At 47.6% G+C, this 7,500-nt stretch overlaps 1 protein-coding gene across 1 annotated transcript in view; it reads left to right on the forward strand.

Moving 5' to 3' along the window:
• LOC143298858 (guanylate cyclase soluble subunit beta-1-like) overlaps window positions 1–7,500 on the forward strand; it is a 261,179-nt gene that overhangs the window by 213,842 nt on the left and 39,837 nt on the right. The gene's annotated exons all lie outside the window — the stretch shown is intronic.

The raw sequence follows: 7,500 nt of genomic DNA on the forward strand, positions 1-7,500 counted from the left end.
ACATAACCATTTAAGCTCATACCAGTATAAAAACAACAACAACAAAACAAAAAAACAACAACAACAACAACAAAAAAACAACAAACACGAAACAATCGTTATGAAAGAGGAAAGGAAACAAGATCTGTATTCAAACAACCTTCGAAAGAAAAAAAAAAAGAAAAGAAAAAAGAAAAACTCATATGATTGAACATGGCACTTAACTCACTCTCTCAACCTCCCAAAACCCGATCGAACAAGGGCACTTACTGGCAGAGAAACGAATATATAACCAAGCATCTTCCGCATAAAAAAAAGGAGGAAAACATTCAGCAGGACAGGCCACGAGTTCTGAAGTCCATTGGGCCATTACGGGATGAGATGGGAGTTACTTTGAAGAGGATGAAATGGAGCAATGGGTCATGAACATAATATGGGGACATGAGGATGGGGGCATTCTGAAGGAAAGAACTGTTTAGAGGTGTTCACTGAAACCACCAGTTTGCCTGGAGCAAATAATTCATTTTTGGTCAGCACTGCTGACGGGCGCAGTAGCCGAATGGTTAAAGCGTTGGACTTTCAATCTGGTGGTCCCGGGTTCGAATCACGGTGACGGCGCCTGGTGGGTAAAGGGTGGAGATTTTTACGATCTGCCAGGTCAACATTTGTGCAGACCTGCTAGTGCCTGAACCCCCTTCGTGTGTATACGCAAGCAGAAAATCAAATACGCACGTTAAAGATCTTGTAATCCATGTCAGCGTTCGGTGGGTTATGGAAACAAGAACATACCCAGCATGCACACCCCCGAAAGCGGAGTATGGCTGCCTACATGGCGGGGTAAAAACGGTCATACTCGTAAAAGCCCACTCGCGTATATACGAGTGAACGTGGAAGTTGCAGCCCACGAACGCAGAAGAAGAAGAAGGTCAGCACTGCTGAATACTTTACTTACTTAGAAAAATCCTACTGCTTCTACCGGGATGGTGCGGCTTGGGAGGAGACGACGTTGGTGATCTGTAGCAAGACAGGTAGCATGGGTTAGCGTCTTCTTGTGTCCGCACTGCTGAATTTCATTAGTCCAAAACGATCATGCTTGGTTGATCAGTTTGTCCATTGGGCTGTCTGTCTGTCTGTCTGTCTGCCTGTCTGTCTGTCTGTCTCTATTTCTGTCTCTCTGTCTCTCTTTTTTCTGTGTCTGTTTTTCTGTGTCCCTGTCTCATGTTAATAGGTACACTGAAAATGATGTTTTAAAGCATTATCCATTTTGTCAAGGTGAACTAAAATATGAATACCATTTATTAATTGTTTGTTTCTGTAGAGATCGATTTACGGACACAATTTCTTCAAGACTGTTTAACTATGTATCTTAGTACTCTTCTTCGATCAAATAACAAGCAGAGAAATTGCCAAGTATCACATTCGATCAAGAGGAGAAACCATCTGCTCAGACCTAATAAAGCATTTAAAAAAAGAAAAAAAGAATTTCATGTCCAGGAACAGTATGACATTGTGTGATGCTATTCAAGTGTTATAATACTCCATCCCATGCCCACCCCCAGTCCCCTGGGTTTGAATTGTGGTCAATGGATAAAGTTCATTAAACATTCTCGTTCGTTTGTTCGTTCTCTCTCTCTCTCTCTCTCTCTCTCTCTCTCTCTCTCTCTCTCTCTCTCTCTCTCTCTCTCTCTCTCTCTCTCTCTCTCTCTCTCTCTCTCTCTCTCTCTCTCTCTATATATATATATTAGTTCTGTCCCTCTCATTGGACACCACTCTCGATCCTCTGAACTTCACACAACTGGTAAGGTTTCCTGCAAAGTCCTAACCCCTCCCTTTCCTGTCACCTTCAAGAGAGAGAGAAAGAGAGAGATACAGACTGATCGACCAAGTGTGACTGTGTGAGACTGGTGTTTAGCAGTACTTCTGAAAAGGATCAGTTTGCTTTCGGCAAACCGACATACGGGGAAATGTATAAGGTCTTTTTTTTTCTCTCTCACATACCACTCTTTTTTTTATGATGTCCCACATATGTCTCTGCTCTGTGTGAATGTGTCCGCTTTGCCCTCACACTCCACTCTCACCGATAGAAAAGAGCGAATTTAGTTCAGCTTGTTCGCTCTCTCTCTCTCTCTCTCTCTCTCTCTCTCTCTCTCTCTCTCTCTCTCTCTCACCATATTTCGAAACAGAACAGGGCGCTTCACCCACAACTGTTTAGTTTCTCTTCTGAATCACCCCCGCACGCACACACACGGACGCATTGACACAGAGAGAGAGAGAGAGAGAGAGAGAGAGAGAGAGAGAGAGAGAGAGAGATTGGGTGCAGGGAAAAGCATTTTTTTATTATCTCCCTTGATGGCACACACACACACACACACACACACACACACACACACACACACAGAGAGAGAGAGAGAGAGAGAGAGAGAGAGAGAGAGAGAGAGAGAGAGAGAGAGATGTAAAAACAGTAGATTTTGTTTATCTCGCGCTCGGTCATTGACAACGTCCAAGGTTATCACGCTTCAACGCCTCTCTAACACACACACACACACACACACACACACACACACACACACACACACACATTCAGGACTTCTCAAGAACTCACAGGAGATGTCTGGCTTCTGACACCCAAGCTAACTTCAAACGTGACCTTCACATGTGGCCTTCGTGCCGCGCGAGATCAAAGGATAGGATACATGTCCGTGTCCGTGTCCGTGTCCATGTCCATGTCCGTGTTCATATCCATTTCCGTGCCCCAATCAGTTAACGTTCGGTTCAGTTTGGTCAGATGAGTGTGTGGTGAAAGGGCAAATACGTGCCAACGGCAAAGTGAGTGCTGTTTGACCAGCTTTCTCCCCCCCCCCCCCCCCCCCCCCTTTTTTTTTTTTTTTTTGCTGCCCCATCATGGCCTGGCTTCGCTAACGAAGATCTAGGAAGGGCGTTGTCCACGTCTGATGCAGGCACGCTCATGGCTGACAAGGCCAATGCGGGAAAAGCAGAGTCGGCCGCAGCGGTTGCAAGGGAAAGTCTGGTCTGGGTTCGCGGCTGCAGCGTCGTGGTTCTTCCTCCTTCTGCGTTTGTCCTCAAGGCTGGCCCTGCGGTTGTTTTCGAAGGAGGAGACAGCTTGGTGGATGGTGCGTCGCCAGGTCTCTCGATCAGCGGCTACTGCGGACCACTGGCGATGGTCAATGTGACAGGCACCGAGAGCTTTCTTCAAGGAGTCTTTGTATCTCTTCTTGGGTGCTCCTCTGTCACGGTGGCCAGTGGACAGTTCGCCATACAGCGCGATCTTGGGCAGGCGGTGGTCCTCCATCCTGGACACGTGCCCTGCCCAACGTAGCTGGGTCTTTAGCAGCACTGCCTCGATGCTGATAGTCTTTGCCTGCTCCAGGACCTCGACATTTTTGCTGCCCCATCATCTGCACCGTTTTATTGGCATTACCACGCCGCTCATTTAGATTCCTTCATACACGGCTACACCAGGGTTCATCCGTCACAGTTCCAGCGTTGGCAGTCCGCAAGGAACCATCGATGTTAGGTCGCCAGGAGGCAACACACCAGTGGAGACCCCGGCTGCACTGCTGCTGTGTCACTTTGGTGGTGTTCAGTGGTGCCTGTTATTATTTAACGTACTTCAGAAACCACCTACTAAGCCCCCTACTAACGACAATAATGGCCTAGTCGCGGAGCCAGACTGAGTGAGCGTCCCTCCCAGAGTGGAGACCGCCACCACGTCCCTCGAACAACAGCCCCCCCCCCACACCCCCCCCCCCCCCCCGCCCCCGCCCCCCGCCCCCCGTCTCCCCCCTTCCCGAATTTGCCGACACTGAAGGCATTTGACAGGACTCACCACAAGCATGGAAGTGGAGGGGTATCGAACCTGAGGTCACCATGAGAGCAGGGCATGAAAGGCCACATAGTTTAAGACTGTTTTGTTTATATTGATGATAATGAACGAGGAGGATGACGATGTTGCAGTGGATGTCCAGTTTGGTTTGGGACTGCGTGACAAGTCTGTACTCTACGCTTCCTGTCATAATGGTATCCCAGCGTTAACCAGGCCCGAGAGATACAGATACTTGCAGCGCTGGTCAGGTAATTAGAGCAACACACCCAAAGACGCATCCTTGAAGTGGATGACACTCGACTGTGTGGTCTCAGTCTCACCATTTAAGCCCACAACACACTTAACTCTGGGTAGGAGCCGGTCACGGGCCGAAAAACCCACCTCCGCTGGGATTCGAACCCGCGTCCTCCCAGCCGTCAGTCAGTGACGCTAACCACTTCGCCACGGCGGCTGGTTGGTTTCTCCATTTTAATGGGAACGTCGCGTCGTCTTTTCCTGAAGGACTATGGCTGTCTAACCAGAAGGCCAGGATTGCGCTGGGTCCCAGTGCTGCAGCCTTGGGGGCTAGGTGCCTTTGATGAGCATCCCAACGCCGACTGCCATAAAGCCCGCTTGGTCGTAAGATTTGGGCTGTAACTTCGGGCGGCAAGATACTCTGCACAGTATTTTAGCTCAGGTGGACAGAGGTTGCCTCATTAGCTTTCTGATGGTCATTGTCAGATACGACTGAATGTCATACGCGTATTTCAGTTAAAGTCCTGAAGATTTTGTTTGGGGTGAAAATTGGTTGCTGACTGGAAGAGAAAAATACGAAATGATGGACGAATGAATGGTACAGTTGACGGGGATTAAGCACGCTTGTAGCAGTAGTTGTTGTTGATGTTGTTGTGTGCGTGTGTGTGTTTGTGATTGTGAACTTGAGCCCGCACATAAGCGCGTGCGCGTCCACGTGTGTGTATGCAGGTGTGTTTTAGAGAGACAGCCAGCGTGAGAGAATTAGAGTGCATGCGTGCCTGCCTGTATGGACAATGTCCACATTTCTTCCCCCTCTGCTCTGTGTGAATGGCGGAGTGAACGTACAAGCCTTGTTGTGAACACTGCTTGTTTTGTCTTGAGCGGAAAAAAGTGGATCGTATGAGTGTGTGGTAATTGCGAGAGAGAGAGAGAGAGAGAGAGAGAGAGAGCAGTGCTGCGAGTGACAACACACACATCACCACAAAAATCATATATGTAAGGACAAGGAATCCTACACTGGCACAGCATAGGTGTGTGAGCTATCGTTGGATCTTCCTTTAGTCATGAAGGTAGTCATTCTGTTCAGTCTCGAGAGGCGGGGTGGGGTGGGGAATGGCGGGCCAGGGGGTGGTGGTTTCGGGGGTGTGGGGGTGGGGGTGAGGGTCATGTATCCTCCATACTGGAGAACCCACTCACCAGCAAGTATCGACGAGCCCAAAGACACAATAGAGTGTGGTGTTGCGTGACAAGCGATCAGTGATGATATTTGAGATAAGGATGAAGGACGCTTTGGACGGGGATGGGAGGGGGTGGGGGGGGGCAGGTGGGCTAGAAACTGGAGCTAACTTTTTGGAACTCCCGTTTTCTTGTAGAGACGTTAAGTCTTATCCCACTCTGTTAGGTATTGAAAAAAAATTGTCGGATGTAATAGGAGGTGCTTTTAGTGTATCTGTGTGACTTCGTTTCAAGAGGTCTGGCTTGTTATCTATTGTTTTGTTCTATTCTTTTCACCCAGAAACACACCTCCATCCACCAGCCCCCACTCTCTCTCTCTCCCTCTACCCCCTTCCTTCCTTCCTCCTCCACCCCCCTCATCCCCCTCCCATTTCCCTCCCTCTCTCCCTCCTTCCTTCCCTGCCTCCCTTCTCTGTTACCGGCTCTTTCTGCGCTCTCTCTCTCTCTCTCTCTCTCTCTCTCTCCGTGTGTGTGTGTGTGTGTGTGTGTGTGTGTGTGTGTGTGTGTGTGTGACAAACTTTGTCGCATTCATTGATCACATAAAAGCTTTCGATTCAGTTAATCGTGATAGTCTGTGCCCAGTGCTTCAACAACAACAACAACAAAATCAAGCATCAATGAAAATGATCCACAAACTCAAAGAGATGAACAGCTCCGTCCAGTCTTGTGTTGCGTTGCGGACTCGTTGAAACAGAAATCTTTGACTGCCCGGCTGGAGTAAAAAACCAGGCGGTTTGTTATCTTGATTTCGGAAGTTGCTGATGAGGCTGATGAAAATTTTAAAAAAAACTTATTTGTTTGTGTGTGTCACGTTTATGCCTGGTTTGCGATAACTATTCTTTCTTGCTGTTTGCAAATGGCGTTGTTTTCATTTTCTTCAACCCCATTTGGATTACAAAATCAATTAAATATTTTTTTAAACAAAAGCGTAAAAACTCTCAGATTAAAAGTAAATATGAGCAAAACGGAAGGAATGAATTGCAGAATTTATGATGGTGAGGAAATTGAAATCGTAAATGAAAGATATATTTGTAATTACCCTTACTAATTATTGTTCATCCTGCTCAAGTTGTGTGTGTGTGTGTGTGTGTGTGTGTGTGTGTGTGTGTGTGTGTGTGTGTGTGTGTGTGTGTGTGTGTGTGTGTGTGTGTGTGTGTGTGTGTGTGTGTGTGTGTGTGTGTGTGTGTGTAACACGGGCAACCATATTGCACATGTCGGTGACCTTACACTAAAAGTTTTTAGTTCTGACTTCTTTCGGTCTTGATGTCTGTATGTCTGTCGGTCTGTTTCTCTCCATCCCCATCTTCTCTCTTTCTGTCTTTGTATATTTCTCTCTCTCTATGTCTCTGTCTCTCTCTCTCTTTCTGTCTCTGTCTCTCTCTCAGTCTCTTTGAGTCTCTCTCTCCCTGTCTCTTTTTGTGTGTGTCTCTCTCTCAGTCTCTTTCTCTCTCTCTCTCTCTCTGTCCCTCTCTCTGTCCCTCTCTCTCTCTCTCTGTTTCTGTCTCTCTGTCTCTGTGTCTCAGTCTCTCTCAGTCTCTCTCTCTGTCTCTCTCTCTCAGTCTCTCATTCTCAGTATCTCTCTCTCAGTCTCTCTCTCAGACCCCCCCCCCTCTCTCTCAGTCTCTCTTTTTCTCCGCTCTCTCTGTCTGTCTGTCTGTCTGTCTCTCTCTCTCTCTCTCTCTCTCTCTCTCTCTCTCAGCCCCCCCCCCTCTCTCTCTCAATCTCTGTGTGTGTGTGTGTCTCTCTCTCTGTCTCTTACTCTCTGTCTCTATTTTCCCTATATCTCTTGCTCGTTTGCCCGGCCCACTTTCTACTACGCGGATGCTATCAGTTGATCTCACAAAAGACGAAATCCATCCAGCACTTTTCAGTCAGTGCCAAACGTCTCGTCGTGCACAGCAGGAGGGAACATAACTCTCCAGAAAAAGAAAAGAAAAGAAAAGAAAATCATAGAAGTGTATAGTCCACAGGGAAAGTAACACTGAGTTAACTCTCTCCATACGAACGGCGAAAGAGACGACGTTAACAGCGTTTCACCCCAATTACCATCATCAAAATATTGCAAGCGGAAGGCTCTTACACTGAAGAGGTGAATGTTGACAAAGAATACGACAATTCTGACGACGGAAGCTAAAGGCTGGGTCATTCAGACACCCACTGGACATCCGAGGGGTCTGTGTAGAGGAGAAGAGAGGACTGGCCGTACT

The sequence above is a fragment of the Babylonia areolata genome, chromosome 24 (genome assembly GCF_041734735.1).
Source record: "Babylonia areolata isolate BAREFJ2019XMU chromosome 24, ASM4173473v1, whole genome shotgun sequence".
NCBI lineage: Eukaryota > Metazoa > Mollusca > Gastropoda > Neogastropoda > Buccinidae > Babylonia > Babylonia areolata.